Consider the following 16,437-nt stretch of genomic DNA (forward strand, 5'->3'; position numbering starts at 1 on the left):
GTCACTCAGGCCCTGGATTGTTGAAGATGGCCTCAGGAAACAGCACAGGGCCTGGTGTGTTGTACATGGCCACAGCAAGCAGCACAGGGCCTGGTTTGGTGAAGATGGCCTCGGCCAGAAGCGCAGGGCCTGGTGTGATGTGAGTGGCCTGAGCAAGAGCCACAGGCCCTGGTGTGGTGTAAGTGGCCTCAGTCAGCAGCCACAGGCCCTGGTGTGGTGTAAGTCGCCTCAGCCAGAAGCCACAGGCACTGGTGTGGTGTAAGTGGCCTCAGCCAGCAGCAAAAGGGCCCTGGTGTGGTGTAAGTGGCCTGAGCAAGAGCCACAGGCCCTGGTGTGGTGTAAGTGGCCTGAGCAAGAGCCACAGGCCCTGGTGTGGTGTAAGTGGCCTGAGCAAGAGCCACAGGCCCTGGTGTGGTGTAAGTGGTCTCAGCCAGCAGCCACAGGCCCTGGTGTGTTGTAAGTGGCCTCAGCCAGCAGCCACAGGCCCTGGTGTGGTGTAAGTGGCCTGAGCAAGAACCACAGGCCCTGGTTTGGTGTAAGTGGCCTCAGCCAGCAGCCACAGGCCCTGGTGTGTTGTAAGTGGCCTCAGCCAGCAGCCACAGGCCCTGGTGTGGTCTAAGTGGCCTCAGCCAGTGCCACAGGCCCTGGTGTGGTGTAAGTGGCCTGAGCAAGAGCCACAGGCCCTGGTGTGGTGTAAGTGGCCTGAGCAAGTGCCACAGGCCCTGGTGTGGTGTAAGTGGCCTAAGCCAGAGCCACAGGCCCTGGTGTGGTGTAAGTGGCCTCAATAGCAAATAAGGCCCTGGTGTGGTGTAAGTGGCCTGAGCAAGAGCCACAGGGCCTGGTTTGGTGAAGATGGCCTCAGCCAGAAGCGCAGGGCCTGGTGTGATGTGAGTGGCCTGAGCAAGAGCCACAGGCCCTGGTGTGGTGTAAGTGGCCTCAGCCAGCAGCCACAGGCCCTGGTGTGGTGTAAGTCGCCTCAGCCAGAAGCCACAGGCACTGGTGTGGTGTAAGTGGCCTCAGCCAGCAGCAAAAGGGCCCTGGTGTGGTGTAAGTCGCCTCAGCCAGCAGCCACAGGCCCTGGTGTGGTGTAGGTGGCCTCAGCCAGCAGCCACAGGCCCTGGTGTGGTGTAAGTGGCCTCAATAGCAACTAAGGCCCTGGTGTGGTGTAAGTGGCTTCAGCCAGCAGCCACAGGCTCTGGTGTGGTGTAACTGGCCTCAGCCAGCAGCCACAGGCCCTGGTGTGGTGTAAGTGGCCTCAGCCAGAGCCACAGGCCCTGATGTGGTGTAAGTGGCCCCAGCCGGTCACTCAGGCCCTGGTGTGGTGTAGGTGGCATCAGCTAGCAGCACAAGACATTGGAAAAGAGCCAAAAGCAGTGTTGTTAATGTGCCCTCATTAATGGGCAGATGCTTTTGGTCTTTTAATACACCCCTTCTCTGGATCAAAAGCGGTTCAATGACATGAAAAGGAAAGGCTTACAGCACCAGGTATTCCCAGGCAGTCTCCCATCCAAGTACTAACCAAGCCCAGCCCTGCTTAGCTTCCGAGATCAGACGAGGTCGGGCGTGCTCAGGGTGGTATGGCCGTAAGCTGCTGGCCCCAGCACAATGTCTCAATTTATGGATTCAAGTGATTAGGTGGCAAGTACCTGAAGTTACGAAGACAATCCTATAACCATACCTGCATGTTTGCATAATACCCTAACCCAAAGGCTCAGTTTGGCATTTATCCAACAGCACAGGCCCTGGATTGTTGAAGATGGCCTCAGGAACCAGCACAGGGCCTGGTGTGTTGTACATGGCCACAGCAAGCAGCACAGGGCCTGGTTTGGTGAAGATGGCCTCGGCCAGAAGCGCAGGGCCTGGTGTGATGTGAGTGGCCTGAGCAAGAGCCACAGGCCCTGGTGTGGTGTAAGTGGCCTGAGCAAGAGCCACAGGCCCTGGTGTGGTGTAAGTGGCCTGAGCAAGAGCCACAGGCCCTGGTGTGTTGTAAGTGGCCTCAGCCAGCAGCCACAGGCCCTGGAGTGGTGTAGGTGGCCTCAGCCAGCAGCCACAGGCCCTTGTGTGGTGTAAGTGGCCTCAGCCAGCAGCCACAGGCCCTGGTGTGGTGTAAGTGGCCTCAGCCAGTGCCACAGGCCCTGGTGTGGTGTAAGTGGCCTGAGCAAGAGCCACAGACCCTGGTGTGGTGTAATTGGCCTCAATAGCAACTAAGGCCCTGGTGTGGTGTAGGTGGCCTCAGCCAGCAGCCACAGGCCCTGGTGTGGTGTAAGTGGCCTCAGCCAGCAGCCACAGGCCCTGATGTGGTGTAAGTGGCCCCAGCCGGTCACTCAGGCCCTGGTGTGGTGTAGGTGGCATCAGCTAGCAGCACAAGACATTGGAAAACAGCCAAAATGTCGTTAATGTGCCCTCATTAATGGGGAGCTGCTTTTGGTCTTTTAATACACCCCTTCTCTGGATCAAAAGCGGTTCAATGACATGAAAATGAAAGGCTTACAGCACCAGGTATTCCCAGGCAGTCTCCCATCCAAGTACTAACCAAGCCCAGCCCTGCTTAGCTTCCGAGATCAGATGAGGTCGGGCGTGCTCAGGGTGGTATGGCCGTAAGCTGCTGGCCCCAGCACAATGTCTCAATTTATGGATTCAAGTGATTAGGTGGCAAGTACCTGAAGTTACGAAGACAATCCTATAACCATACCTGCATGTTTGCATAATACCCTAACCCAAAGGCTCAGTTTGGCATTTATCCAACAGCACAGGCCCTGGATTGTTGAAGATGGCCTCAAGAACCAGCACAGGACCTGGTGTGTTTTACATGGCCACAGCAAGCAGCACAGGGCCTGGTTTGGTGAAGATGGCCTCAGCAAGCAGCCACAGGCCCTGGTTTGATGTAAGTGGCCTGAGCAAGTGCCACAGGCCCTGGTGTGGTGTAAGTGGCCTAAGCCAGAGCCACAGGCCCTGGTGTGGTGTAAGTGGCCTCAATAGCAAATAAGGCCCTGGTGTGGTGTAAGTGGCCTGAGCAAGAGCCACAGGGCCTGGTTTGGTGAAGATGGCCTCAGCCAGAAGCGCAGGGCCTGGTGTGATGTGAGTGGCCTGAGCAAGAGCCACAGGCCCTGGTGTGGTGTAAGTGGCCTCAGCCAGCAGCCACAGGCCCTGGTGTGGTGTAAGTCGCCTCAGCCAGAAGCCACAGGCACTGGTGTGGTGTAAGTGGCCTCAGCCAGCAGCAAAAGGGCCCTGGTGTGGTGTAAGTCGCCTCAGCCAGCAGCCACAGGCCCTGGTGTGGTGTAGGTGGCCTCAGCCAGCAGCCACAGGCCCTGGTGTGGTGTAAGTGGCCTCAATAGCAACTAAGGCCCTGGTGTGGTGTAAGTGGCTTCAGCCAGCAGCCACAGGCTCTGGTGTGGTGTAACTGGCCTCAGCCAGCAGCCACAGGCCCTGGTGTGGTGTAAGTGGCCTCAGCCAGAGCCACAGGCCCTGATGTGGTGTAAGTGGCCCCAGCCGGTCACTCAGGCCCTGGTGTGGTGTAGGTGGCATCAGCTAGCAGCACAAGACATTGGAAAAGAGCCAAAAGCAGTGTTGTTAATGTGCCCTCATTAATGGGCAGATGCTTTTGGTCTTTTAATACACCCCTTCTCTGGATCAAAAGCGGTTCAATGACATGAAAAGGAAAGGCTTACAGCACCAGGTATTCCCAGGCAGTCTCCCATCCAAGTACTAACCAAGCCCAGCCCTGCTTAGCTTCCGAGATCAGACGAGGTCGGGCGTGCTCAGGGTGGTATGGCCGTAAGCTGCTGGCCCCAGCACAATGTCTCAATTTATGGATTCAAGTGATTAGGTGGCAAGTACCTGAAGTTACGAAGACAATCCTATAACCATACCTGCATGTTTGCATAATACCCTAACCCAAAGGCTCAGTTTGGCATTTATCCAACAGCACAGGCCCTGGATTGTTGAAGATGGCCTCAGGAACCAGCACAGGGCCTGGTGTGTTGTACATGGCCACAGCAAGCAGCACAGGGCCTGGTTTGGTGAAGATGGCCTCGGCCAGAAGCGCAGGGCCTGGTGTGATGTGAGTGGCCTGAGCAAGAGCCACAGGCCCTGGTGTGGTGTAAGTGGCCTGAGCAAGAGCCACAGGCCCTGGTGTGGTGTAAGTGGCCTGAGCAAGAGCCACAGGCCCTGGTGTGTTGTAAGTGGCCTCAGCCAGCAGCCACAGGCCCTGGAGTGGTGTAGGTGGCCTCAGCCAGCAGCCACAGGCCCTTGTGTGGTGTAAGTGGCCTCAGCCAGCAGCCACAGGCCCTGGTGTGGTGTAAGTGGCCTCAGCCAGTGCCACAGGCCCTGGTGTGGTGTAAGTGGCCTGAGCAAGAGCCACAGACCCTGGTGTGGTGTAATTGGCCTCAATAGCAACTAAGGCCCTGGTGTGGTGTAGGTGGCCTCAGCCAGCAGCCACAGGCCCTGGTGTGGTGTAAGTGGCCTCAGCCAGCAGCCACAGGCCCTGATGTGGTGTAAGTGGCCCCAGCCGGTCACTCAGGCCCTGGTGTGGTGTAGGTGGCATCAGCTAGCAGCACAAGACATTGGAAAACAGCCAAAATGTCGTTAATGTGCCCTCATTAATGGGGAGCTGCTTTTGGTCTTTTAATACACCCCTTCTCTGGATCAAAAGCGGTTCAATGACATGAAAATGAAAGGCTTACAGCACCAGGTATTCCCAGGCAGTCTCCCATCCAAGTACTAACCAAGCCCAGCCCTGCTTAGCTTCCGAGATCAGATGAGGTCGGGCGTGCTCAGGGTGGTATGGCCGTAAGCTGCTGGCCCCAGCACAATGTCTCAATTTATGGATTCAAGTGATTAGGTGGCAAGTACCTGAAGTTACGAAGACAATCCTATAACCATACCTGCATGTTTGCATAATACCCTAACCCAAAGGCTCAGTTTGGCATTTATCCAACAGCACAGGCCCTGGATTGTTGAAGATGGCCTCAAGAACCAGCACAGGACCTGGTGTGTTTTACATGGCCACAGCAAGCAGCACAGGGCCTGGTTTGGTGAAGATGGCCTCAGCAAGCAGCCACAGGCCCTGGTTTGGTGTAAGTGGCCTCAGCCAGCAGCCACAGGCCCTGGTGTGTTGTAAGTGGCCTCAGCCAGCAGCCACAGGCCCTGGTGTGGTCTAAGTGGCCTCAGCCAGTGCCACAGGCCCTGGTGTGGTGTAAGTGGCCTGAGCAAGAGCCACAGGCCCTGGTGTGGTGTAAGTGGCCTCAGCCAGCAGCCACAGGCCCTGGTGTGGTGTAAGTGGCCTGAGCAAGTGCCACAGGCCCTGGTGTGGTGTAAGTGACCTAAGCCAGAGCCACAGGCCCTGGTGTGGTGTAAGTGGCCTCAATAGCAAATAAGGCCCTGGTGTGGTGTAAGTGGCCTGAGCAAGAGCCACAGGGCCTGGTTTGGTGAAGATGGCCTCGGCCAGAAGCGCAGGGCCTGGTGTGATGTGAGTGGCCTGAGCAAGAGCCACAGGCCCTGGTGTGGTGTAAGTGGCCTCAGCCAGCAGCCACAGGCCCTGGTGTGGTGTAAGTCGCCTCAGCCAGAAGCCACAGGCACTGGTGTGGTGTAAGTGGCCTCAGGAACCAGCACAGGGCCTGGTGTGTTGTACATGGCCACAGCTAGCAGCAGAGGGCCAGGTTTGGTGAAGATGGCCTCGGCCAGAAGCGCAGGGCCTGGTGTGGTGTAAGTGGCCTGAGCAAGAGCCACAGGCCCTGGTGTGGTGTAAGTGGCCTGAGCAAGTGCCACAGGCCCTGGTGTGGTGTAAGTGGCCTAAGCCAGAGCCACAGGCCCTGGTGTGGTGTAAGTGGCCTCAATAGCAAATAAGGCCCTGGTGTGGTGTAAGTGGCCTGAGCAAGAGCCACAGGCCCTGGTGTGGTGTAAGTGGCCTCTGCCAGCAGCCACAGGCCCTGGTGTGGTGTAAGTCGCCTCAGCCAGAAGCCACAGGCACTGGTGTGGTGTAAGTGGCCTCAGCCAGCAGCCACAGGCCCTGGTGTGGTGTAAGTGGCCTCAATAGCAACTAAGGCCCTGGTGTGGTGTAAGTGGCTTCAGCCAGCAGCCACAGGCTCTGGTGTGGTGTAACTGGCCTCAGCCAGCAGCCACAGGCCCTGGTGTGGTGTAAGTGGCCTCAGCCAGAGCCACAGGCCCTGATGTGGTGTAAGTGGCCCCAGCCGGTCACTCAGGCCCTGGTGTGGTGTAGGTGGCATCAGCTAGCAGCACAAGACATTGGAAAAGAGCCAAAAGCAGTGTTGTTAATGTGCCCTCATTAATGGGCAGATGCTTTTGGTCTTTTAATACACCCCTTCTCTGGATCAAAAGCGGTTCAATGACATGAAAAGGAAAGGCTTACAGCACCAGGTATTCCCAGGCAGTCTCCCATCCAAGTACTAACCAAGCCCAGCCCTGCTTAGCTTCCGAGATCAGACGAGGTCGGGCGTGCTCAGGGTGGTATGGCCGTAAGCTGCTGGCCCCAGCACAATGTCTCAATTTATGGATTCAAGTGATTAGGTGGCAAGTACCTGAAGTTACGAAGACAATCCTATAACCATACCTGCATGTTTGCATAATACCCTAACCCAAAGGCTCAGTTTGGCATTTATCCAACAGCACAGGCCCTGGATTGTTGAAGATGGCCTCAGGAACCAGCACAGGGCCTGGTGTGTTGTACATGGCCACAGCAAGCAGCACAGGGCCTGGTTTGGTGAAGATGGCCTCGGCCAGAAGCGCAGGGCCTGGTGTGATGTGAGTGGCCTGAGCAAGAGCCACAGGCCCTGGTGTGGTGTAAGTGGCCTGAGCAAGAGCCACAGGCCCTGGTGTGTTGTAAGTGGCCTCAGCCAGCAGCCACAGGCCCTGGTGTGGTGTAGGTGGCCTCAGCCAGCAGCCACAGGCCCTTGTGTGGTGTAAGTGGCCTCAGCCAGCAGCCACAGGCCCTGGTGTGGTGTAAGTGGCCTCAGCCAGTGCCACAGGCCCTGGTGTGGTGTAAGTGGCCTGAGCAAGAGCCACAGACCCTGGTGTGGTGTAATTGGCCTCAATAGCAACTAAGGCCCTGGTGTGGTGTAGGTGGCCTCAGCCAGCAGCCACAGGCCCTGGTGTGGTGTAAGTGGCCTCAGCCAGCAGCCACAGGCCCTGATGTGGTGTAAGTGGCCCCAGCCGGTCACTCAGGCCCTGGTGTGGTGTAGGTGGCATCAGCTAGCAGCACAAGACATTGGAAAACAGCCAAAATGTCGTTAATGTGCCCTCATTAATGGGGAGCTGCTTTTGGTCTTTTAATACACCCCTTCTCTGGATCAAAAGCGGTTCAATGACATGAAAATGAAAGGCTTACAGCACCAGGTATTCCCAGGCAGTCTCCCATCCAAGTACTAACCAAGCCCAGCCCTGCTTAGCTTCCGAGATCAGACGAGGTCGGGCGTGCTCAGGGTGGTATGGCCGTAAGCTGCTGGCCCCAGCACAATGTCTCAATTTATGGATTCAAGTGATTAGGTGGCAAGTACCTGAAGTTACGAAGACAATCCTATAACCATACCTGCATGTTTGCATAATACCCTAACCCAAAGGCTCAGTTTGGCATTTATCCAACAGCACAGGCCCTGGATTGTTGAAGATGGCCTCAAGAACCAGCACAGGACCTGGTGTGTTTTACATGGCCACAGCAAGCAGCACAGGGCCTGGTTTGGTGAAGATGGCCTCAGCAAGCAGCCACAGGCCCTGGTTTGATGTAAGTGGCCTCAGCCAGCAGCCACAGGCCCTGGTGTGTTGTAAGTGGCCTCAGCCAGCAGCCACAGGCCCTGGTGTGGTCTAAGTGGCCTCAGCCAGTGCCACAGGCCCTGGTGTGGTGTAAGTGGCCTGAGCAAGAGCCACAGGCCCTGGTGTGGTGTAAGTGGCCTCAGCCAGCAGCCACAGGCCCTGGTGTGGTGTAAGTGGCCTGAGCAAGTGCCACAGGCCCTGGTGTGGTGTAAGTGACCTAAGCCAGAGCCACAGGCCCTGGTGTGGTGTAAGTGGCCTCAATAGCAAATAAGGCCCTGGTGTGGTGTAAGTGGCCTGAGCAAGAGCCACAGGGCCTGGTTTGGTGAAGATGGCCTCGGCCAGAAGCGCAGGGCCTGGTGTGATGTGAGTGGCCTGAGCAAGAGCCACAGGCCCTGGTGTGGTGTAAGTCGCCTCAGCCAGAAGCCACAGGCACTGGTGTGGTGTAAGTGGCCTCAGGAACCAGCACAGGGCCTGGTGTGTTGTACATGGCCACAGCTAGCAGCAGAGGGCCAGGTTTGGTGAAGATGGCCTCGGCCAGAACCGCAGGGCCTGGTGTGATGTGAGTGGCCTGAGCAAGAGCCACAGGCCCTGGTGTGGTGTAAGTGGCCTCAATAGCAACTAAGGCCCTGGTGTGGTGTAACTGGCCTCAGCCAGCAGCCACAGGCCCTGGTGTGGTGTAAGTGGCCTCAGCCAGAGCCACAGGCCCTGGTGTGGTGTAAGTGGCCTGAGCAAGAGCCACAGACCGTGGTGTGGTGTAATTGGCCTCAATAGCAACTAAGGCCCTGGTGTGGTGTAAGTCGCCTCAGCCAGCAGCCACAGGCCCTGGTGTGGTGTAGGTGGCCTCAGCCAGCAGCCACAGGCCCTGGTGTGGTGTAAGTGGCCTCAATAGCAACTAAGGCCCTGGTGTGGGGTAAGTGGCTTCAGCCAGCAGCCACAGGCTCTGGTGTGGTGTAACTGGCCTCAGCCAGCAGCCACAGGCCCTGGTGTGGTGTAAGTGGCCTCAGCCAGAGCCACAGGCCCTGATGTGGTGTAAGTGGCCCCAGCCGGTCACTCAGGCCCTGGTGTGGTGTAGGTGGCATCAGCTAGCAGCACAAGACATTGGAAAAGAGCCAAAAGCAGTGTCGTTAATGTGCCCTCATTAATGGGCAGCTGCTTTTGGTCTTTTAATACACCCCTTCTCTGGATCAAAAGCGGTTCAATGACATGAAAATGAAAGGCTTACAGCACCAGGTATTCCCAGGTAGTCTCCCATCCAAGTACTAACCAAGCCCAGCCCTGCTTAGCTTCCGAGATCAGACGAGGTCGGGCGTGCTCAGGGTGGTATGGCCGTAAGCTGCTGGCCCCAGCACAATGTCTCAATTTATGGATTCAAGTGATTAGGTGGCAAGTACCTGAAGTTACGAAGACAATCCTATAACCATACCTGCATGTTTGCATAATACCCTAACCCAAAGGCTCAGTTTGGCATTTATCCAACAGCACAGGCCCTGGATTGTTGAAGATGGCCTCAGGAACCAGCACAGGGCCTGGTGTGTTGTACATGGCCACAGCAAGCAGCACAGGGCCTGGTTTGGTGAAGATGGCCTCGGCCAGAAGCGCAGGGTCTGGTGTGATGTGAGTGGCCTGAGCAAGAGCCACAGGCCCTGGTGTGGTGTAAGTGGCCTCAGCCAGCAGCCACAGGCCCTGGTGTGGTGTAAGTCGCCTCAGCCAGAAGCCACAGGCACTGGTGTGGTGTAAGTGGCCTCAGCCAGCAGCAAAAGGGCCCTGGTGACTAAGTCGCCTCAGTCAGCAGCCACAGGCCCTGGTGTGGTGTAGGTGGCCTCAGCCAGCAGCCACAGGCCCTGGTGTGGTGTAAGTGGCCTCAGCCAGCAGCCACAGGCCCTGGTGTGGTGTAAGTGGCCTCAGCCAGCAGCCACAGGCCCTGGTGTGGTGTAAGTGGCCTCAGCCAGTGCCACAGGCCCTGGTGTGGTGTAAGTGGCCTGAGCAAGAGCCACAGACCCTGGTGTGGTGTAATTGGCCTCAATAGCAACTAATGCCCTGGTGTGGTGTAGGTGGCCTCAGCCAGCAGCCACAGGCCCTGGTGTGGTGTAAGTGGCCTCAGCCAGCAGCCACAGGCCCTGGTGTGGTGTAAGTGGCCTCAGCCAGAGCCACAGGCCCTGATGTGGTGTAAGTGGCCCCAGCCGGTCACTCAGGCCCTTGTGTGGTGTAGGTTGCATCAGCTAGCAGCACAAGACATTGGAAAAGAGCCAAAAGCAATGTCGTTAATAAGCCCTCATTAATGGGCAGATGCTTTTGGTCTTTTAATACACCCCTTCTCTGGATCAAAAGCGGTTCAATGACATGAAAATGAAAGGCTTACAGCACCAGGTATTCCCAGGCAGTCTCCCATCCAAGTACTAACCAAGCCCAGCCCTGCTTAGCTTCCGAGATCAGACGAGGTCGGGCGTGCTCAGGGTGGTATGGCCGTAAGCTGCTGGGCCCAGCACAATGTCTCAATTTATGGATTCAAGTGATTAGGTGGCAAGTACCTGAAGTTACGAAGACAATCCTATAAACATACCTGCATGTTTGCATAATACCCTAACCCAAAGGCTCAGTTTGGCATTTATCCAACAGCACAGGCCCTGGATTGTTGAAGATGGCCTCTGGAACCAGCACAGGGCCTGGTGTGTTGTACATGGCCACAGCAAGCAGCACAGGGCCTGGTTTGGTGAAGATGGCCTCGGCCAGAAGCACAGGGCCTGGCGTGATATGAGTGGCCTGAGCAAGAGCCACAGGCCCTGGTGTGGTGTAAGTGGCCTGAGCAAGAGCCACAGGCCCTGGTGTGGTGTAAGTGGCCTGAGCAAGAGCCACAGGCCCTGGTGTGTTGTAAGTGGCCTCAGCCAGCAGCCACAGGCCCTTGTGTGGTGTAAGTGGCCTCAGCCAGCAGCCACAGGCCCTGGTGTGGTGTAAGTGGCCTCAGCCAGTGCCACAGGCCCTGGTGTGGTGTAAGTGGCCTGAGCAAGAGCCACAGACCCTGGTGTGGTGTAATTGGCCTCAATAGCAACTAAGGCCCTGGTGTGGTGTAGGTGGCCTCAGCCAGCAGCCACAGGCCCTGGTGTGGTGTAAGTGGCCTCAGCCAGAGCCACAGGCCCTGATGTGGTGTAAGTGGCCCCAGCCGGTCACTCAGGCCCTGGATTGTTGAAGATGGCCTCAGGAAACAGCACAGGGCCTGGTGTGTTGTACATGGCCACAGCAAGCAGCACAGGGCCTGGTTTGGTGAAGATGGCCTCGGCCAGAAGCGCAGGGCCTGGTGTGATGTGAGTGGCCTGAGCAAGAGCCACAGGCCCTGGTGTGGTGTAAGTGGCCTCAGTCAGCAGCCACAGGCCCTGGTGTGGTGTAAGTCGCCTCAGCCAGAAGCCACAGGCACTGGTGTGGTGTAAGTGGCCTCAGCCAGCAGCAAAAGGGCCCTGGTGTGGTGTAAGTGGCCTGAGCAAGAGCCACAGGCCCTGGTGTGGTGTAAGTGGCCTGAGCAAGAGCCACAGGCCCTGGTGTGGTGTAAGTGGCCTGAGCAAGAGCCACAGGCCCTGGTGTGGTGTAAGTGGTCTCAGCCAGCAGCCACAGGCCCTGGTGTGTTGTAAGTGGCCTCAGCCAGCAGCCACAGGCCCTGGTGTGGTGTAAGTGGCCTGAGCAAGAACCACAGGCCCTGGTTTGGTGTAAGTGGCCTCAGCCAGCAGCCACAGGCCCTGGTGTGTTGTAAGTGGCCTCAGCCAGCAGCCACAGGCCCTGGTGTGGTCTAAGTGGCCTCAGCCAGTGCCACAGGCCCTGGTGTGGTGTAAGTGGCCTGAGCAAGAGCCACAGGCCCTGGTGTGGTGTAAGTGGCCTGAGCAAGTGCCACAGGCCCTGGTGTGGTGTAAGTGGCCTAAGCCAGAGCCACAGGCCCTGGTGTGGTGTAAGTGGCCTCAATAGCAAATAAGGCCCTGGTGTGGTGTAAGTGGCCTGAGCAAGAGCCACAGGGCCTGGTTTGGTGAAGATGGCCTCAGCCAGAAGCGCAGGGCCTGGTGTGATGTGAGTGGCCTGAGCAAGAGCCACAGGCCCTGGTGTGGTGTAAGTGGCCTCAGCCAGCAGCCACAGGCCCTGGTGTGGTGTAAGTCGCCTCAGCCAGAAGCCACAGGCACTGGTGTGGTGTAAGTGGCCTCAGCCAGCAGCAAAAGGGCCCTGGTGTGGTGTAAGTCGCCTCAGCCAGCAGCCACAGGCCCTGGTGTGGTGTAGGTGGCCTCAGCCAGCAGCCACAGGCCCTGGTGTGGTGTAAGTGGCCTCAATAGCAACTAAGGCCCTGGTGTGGTGTAAGTGGCTTCAGCCAGCAGCCACAGGCTCTGGTGTGGTGTAACTGGCCTCAGCCAGCAGCCACAGGCCCTGGTGTGGTGTAAGTGGCCTCAGCCAGAGCCACAGGCCCTGATGTGGTGTAAGTGGCCCCAGCCGGTCACTCAGGCCCTGGTGTGGTGTAGGTGGCATCAGCTAGCAGCACAAGACATTGGAAAAGAGCCAAAAGCAGTGTTGTTAATGTGCCCTCATTAATGGGCAGATGCTTTTGGTCTTTTAATACACCCCTTCTCTGGATCAAAAGCGGTTCAATGACATGAAAAGGAAAGGCTTACAGCACCAGGTATTCCCAGGCAGTCTCCCATCCAAGTACTAACCAAGCCCAGCCCTGCTTAGCTTCCGAGATCAGACGAGGTCGGGCGTGCTCAGGGTGGTATGGCCGTAAGCTGCTGGCCCCAGCACAATGTCTCAATTTATGGATTCAAGTGATTAGGTGGCAAGTACCTGAAGTTACGAAGACAATCCTATAACCATACCTGCATGTTTGCATAATACCCTAACCCAAAGGCTCAGTTTGGCATTTATCCAACAGCACAGGCCCTGGATTGTTGAAGATGGCCTCAGGAACCAGCACAGGGCCTGGTGTGTTGTACATGGCCACAGCAAGCAGCACAGGGCCTGGTTTGGTGAAGATGGCCTCGGCCAGAAGCGCAGGGCCTGGTGTGATGTGAGTGGCCTGAGCAAGAGCCACAGGCCCTGGTGTGGTGTAAGTGGCCTGAGCAAGAGCCACAGGCCCTGGTGTGGTGTAAGTGGCCTGAGCAAGAGCCACAGGCCCTGGTGTGTTGTAAGTGGCCTCAGCCAGCAGCCACAGGCCCTGGAGTGGTGTAGGTGGCCTCAGCCAGCAGCCACAGGCCCTTGTGTGGTGTAAGTGGCCTCAGCCAGCAGCCACAGGCCCTGGTGTGGTGTAAGTGGCCTCAGCCAGTGCCACAGGCCCTGGTGTGGTGTAAGTGGCCTGAGCAAGAGCCACAGACCCTGGTGTGGTGTAATTGGCCTCAATAGCAACTAAGGCCCTGGTGTGGTGTAGGTGGCCTCAGCCAGCAGCCACAGGCCCTGGTGTGGTGTAAGTGGCCTCAGCCAGCAGCCACAGGCCCTGATGTGGTGTAAGTGGCCCCAGCCGGTCACTCAGGCCCTGGTGTGGTGTAGGTGGCATCAGCTAGCAGCACAAGACATTGGAAAACAGCCAAAATGTCGTTAATGTGCCCTCATTAATGGGGAGCTGCTTTTGGTCTTTTAATACACCCCTTCTCTGGATCAAAAGCGGTTCAATGACATGAAAATGAAAGGCTTACAGCACCAGGTATTCCCAGGCAGTCTCCCATCCAAGTACTAACCAAGCCCAGCCCTGCTTAGCTTCCGAGATCAGATGAGGTCGGGCGTGCTCAGGGTGGTATGGCCGTAAGCTGCTGGCCCCAGCACAATGTCTCAATTTATGGATTCAAGTGATTAGGTGGCAAGTACCTGAAGTTACGAAGACAATCCTATAACCATACCTGCATGTTTGCATAATACCCTAACCCAAAGGCTCAGTTTGGCATTTATCCAACAGCACAGGCCCTGGATTGTTGAAGATGGCCTCAAGAACCAGCACAGGACCTGGTGTGTTTTACATGGCCACAGCAAGCAGCACAGGGCCTGGTTTGGTGAAGATGGCCTCAGCAAGCAGCCACAGGCCCTGGTTTGGTGTAAGTGGCCTCAGCCAGCAGCCACAGGCCCTGGTGTGTTGTAAGTGGCCTCAGCCAGCAGCCACAGGCCCTGGTGTGGTCTAAGTGGCCTCAGCCAGTGCCACAGGCCCTGGTGTGGTGTAAGTGGCCTGAGCAAGAGCCACAGGCCCTGGTGTGGTGTAAGTGGCCTCAGCCAGCAGCCACAGGCCCTGGTGTGGTGTAAGTGGCCTGAGCAAGTGCCACAGGCCCTGGTGTGGTGTAAGTGACCTAAGCCAGAGCCACAGGCCCTGGTGTGGTGTAAGTGGCCTCAATAGCAAATAAGGCCCTGGTGTGGTGTAAGTGGCCTGAGCAAGAGCCACAGGGCCTGGTTTGGTGAAGATGGCCTCGGCCAGAAGCGCAGGGCCTGGTGTGATGTGAGTGGCCTGAGCAAGAGCCACAGGCCCTGGTGTGGTGTAAGTGGCCTCAGCCAGCAGCCACAGGCCCTGGTGTGGTGTAAGTCGCCTCAGCCAGAAGCCACAGGCACTGGTGTGGTGTAAGTGGCCTCAGGAACCAGCACAGGGCCTGGTGTGTTGTACATGGCCACAGCTAGCAGCAGAGGGCCAGGTTTGGTGAAGATGGCCTCGGCCAGAAGCGCAGGGCCTGGTGTGGTGTAAGTGGCCTGAGCAAGAGCCACAGGCCCTGGTGTGGTGTAAGTGGCCTGAGCAAGTGCCACAGGCCCTGGTGTGGTGTAAGTGGCCTAAGCCAGAGCCACAGGCCCTGGTGTGGTGTAAGTGGCCTCAATAGCAAATAAGGCCCTGGTGTGGTGTAAGTGGCCTGAGCAAGAGCCACAGGGCCTGGTTTGGTGAAGATGGCCTCAGCCAGAAGCGCAGGGCCTGGTGTGATGTGAGTGGCCTGAGCAAGAGCCACAGGCCCTGGTGTGGTGTAAGTGGCCTCAGCCAGCAGCCACAGGCCCTGGTGTGGTGTAAGTCGCCTCAGCCAGAAGCCACAGGCACTGGTGTGGTGTAAGTGGCCTCAGCCAGCAGCAAAAGGGCCCTGGTGTGGTGTAAGTCGCCTCAGCCAGCAGCCACAGGCCCTGGTGTGGTGTAGGTGGCCTCAGCCAGCAGCCACAGGCCCTGGTGTGGTGTAAGTGGCCTCAATAGCAACTAAGGCCCTGGTGTGGTGTAAGTGGCTTCAGCCAGCAGCCACAGGCTCTGGTGTGGTGTAACTGGCCTCAGCCAGCAGCCACAGGCCCTGGTGTGGTGTAAGTGGCCTCAGCCAGAGCCACAGGCCCTGATGTGGTGTAAGTGGCCCCAGCCGGTCACTCAGGCCCTGGTGTGGTGTAGGTGGCATCAGCTAGCAGCACAAGACATTGGAAAAGAGCCAAAAGCAGTGTTGTTAATGTGCCCTCATTAATGGGCAGATGCTTTTGGTCTTTTAATACACCCCTTCTCTGGATCAAAAGCGGTTCAATGACATGAAAAGGAAAGGCTTACAGCACCAGGTATTCCCAGGCAGTCTCCCATCCAAGTACTAACCAAGCCCAGCCCTGCTTAGCTTCCGAGATCAGACGAGGTCGGGCGTGCTCAGGGTGGTATGGCCGTAAGCTGCTGGCCCCAGCACAATGTCTCAATTTATGGATTCAAGTGATTAGGTGGCAAGTACCTGAAGTTACGAAGACAATCCTATAACCATACCTGCATGTTTGCATAATACCCTAACCCAAAGGCTCAGTTTGGCATTTATCCAACAGCACAGGCCCTGGATTGTTGAAGATGGCCTCAGGAACCAGCACAGGGCCTGGTGTGTTGTACATGGCCACAGCAAGCAGCACAGGGCCTGGTTTGGTGAAGATGGCCTCGGCCAGAAGCGCAGGGCCTGGTGTGATGTGAGTGGCCTGAGCAAGAGCCACAGGCCCTGGTGTGGTGTAAGTGGCCTGAGCAAGAGCCACAGGCCCTGGTGTGGTGTAAGTGGCCTGAGCAAGAGCCACAGGCCCTGGTGTGTTGTAAGTGGCCTCAGCCAGCAGCCACAGGCCCTGGTGTGGTGTAGGTGGCCTCAGCCAGCAGCCACAGGCCCTTGTGTGGTGTAAGTGGCCTCAGCCAGCAGCCACAGGCCCTGGTGTGGTGTAAGTGGCCTCAGCCAGTGCCACAGGCCCTGGTGTGGTGTAAGTGGCCTGAGCAAGAGCCACAGACCCTGGTGTGGTGTAATTGGCCTCAATAGCAACTAAGGCCCTGGTGTGGTGTAGGTGGCCTCAGCCAGCAGCCACAGGCCCTGATGTGGTGTAAGTGGCCCCAGCCGGTCACTCAGGCCCTGGTGTGGTGTAGGTGGCATCAGCTAGCAGCACAAGACATTGGAAAACAGCCAAAATGTCGTTAATGTGCCCTCATTAATGGGGAGCTGCTTTTGGTCTTTTAATACACCCCTTCTCTGGATCAAAAGCGGTTCAATGACATGAAAAGGAAAGGCTTACAGCACCAGGTATTCCCAGGCAGTCTCCCATCCAAGTACTAACCAAGCCCAGCCCTGCTTAGCTTCCGAGATCAGACGAGGTCGGGCGTGCTCAGGGTGGTATGGCCGTAAGCTGCTGGCCCCAGCACAATGTCTCAATTTATGGATTCAAGTGATTAGGTGGCAAGTACCTGAAGTTACGAAGACAATCCTATAACCATACCTG

At 57.2% G+C, this 16,437-nt stretch overlaps 1 protein-coding gene and 12 non-coding genes across 15 annotated transcripts in view; all 13 read right to left on the reverse strand.

Annotated features, from left to right (window-relative positions):
* The window catches only part of LOC146637699 (BPTF-associated chromatin complex component 1-like), a 495,253-nt gene that overhangs the window by 73,845 nt on the left and 404,971 nt on the right, over positions 1 to 16,437 (reverse strand). The window lies entirely within an intron of this gene.
* On the reverse strand, positions 1,471 to 1,589 carry LOC146637720 (5S ribosomal RNA). Its single transcript, XR_014906010.1, has one exon. It is a non-coding gene; the product is annotated as a 5S ribosomal RNA (ribosomal RNA).
* On the reverse strand, positions 2,485 to 2,603 carry LOC146637721 (5S ribosomal RNA). The gene has a single exon (XR_014906015.1). It is a non-coding gene; the product is annotated as a 5S ribosomal RNA (ribosomal RNA).
* Positions 3,662 to 3,780, reverse strand: LOC146637722 (5S ribosomal RNA). Its single transcript, XR_014906011.1, has one exon. It is a non-coding gene; the product is annotated as a 5S ribosomal RNA (ribosomal RNA).
* On the reverse strand, positions 4,676 to 4,794 carry LOC146637723 (5S ribosomal RNA). Its single transcript, XR_014906026.1, has one exon. It is a non-coding gene; the product is annotated as a 5S ribosomal RNA (ribosomal RNA).
* Positions 6,361 to 6,479, reverse strand: LOC146637724 (5S ribosomal RNA). Its single transcript, XR_014906012.1, has one exon. It is a non-coding gene; the product is annotated as a 5S ribosomal RNA (ribosomal RNA).
* Positions 7,336 to 7,454, reverse strand: LOC146637725 (5S ribosomal RNA). The gene has a single exon (XR_014906013.1). It is a non-coding gene; the product is annotated as a 5S ribosomal RNA (ribosomal RNA).
* LOC146637726 (5S ribosomal RNA) lies at positions 8,980 to 9,098 on the reverse strand. The gene has a single exon (XR_014905606.1). It is a non-coding gene; the product is annotated as a 5S ribosomal RNA (ribosomal RNA).
* On the reverse strand, positions 10,117 to 10,235 carry LOC146637727 (5S ribosomal RNA). Its single transcript, XR_014906014.1, has one exon. It is a non-coding gene; the product is annotated as a 5S ribosomal RNA (ribosomal RNA).
* On the reverse strand, positions 12,395 to 12,513 carry LOC146637728 (5S ribosomal RNA). Its single transcript, XR_014906016.1, has one exon. It is a non-coding gene; the product is annotated as a 5S ribosomal RNA (ribosomal RNA).
* LOC146637729 (5S ribosomal RNA) lies at positions 13,409 to 13,527 on the reverse strand. The gene has a single exon (XR_014906037.1). It is a non-coding gene; the product is annotated as a 5S ribosomal RNA (ribosomal RNA).
* On the reverse strand, positions 15,253 to 15,371 carry LOC146637730 (5S ribosomal RNA). Its single transcript, XR_014906017.1, has one exon. It is a non-coding gene; the product is annotated as a 5S ribosomal RNA (ribosomal RNA).
* Positions 16,227 to 16,345, reverse strand: LOC146637731 (5S ribosomal RNA). Its single transcript, XR_014906018.1, has one exon. It is a non-coding gene; the product is annotated as a 5S ribosomal RNA (ribosomal RNA).

This window comes from Diplotaxodon limnothrissa, linkage group LG3 (assembly GCF_057381915.1).
Source record: "Diplotaxodon limnothrissa isolate DT_005_m linkage group LG3, D_limnothrissa_male_GT1.1, whole genome shotgun sequence".
In the NCBI taxonomy this organism is placed as follows: domain Eukaryota; kingdom Metazoa; phylum Chordata; class Actinopteri; order Cichliformes; family Cichlidae; genus Diplotaxodon; species Diplotaxodon limnothrissa.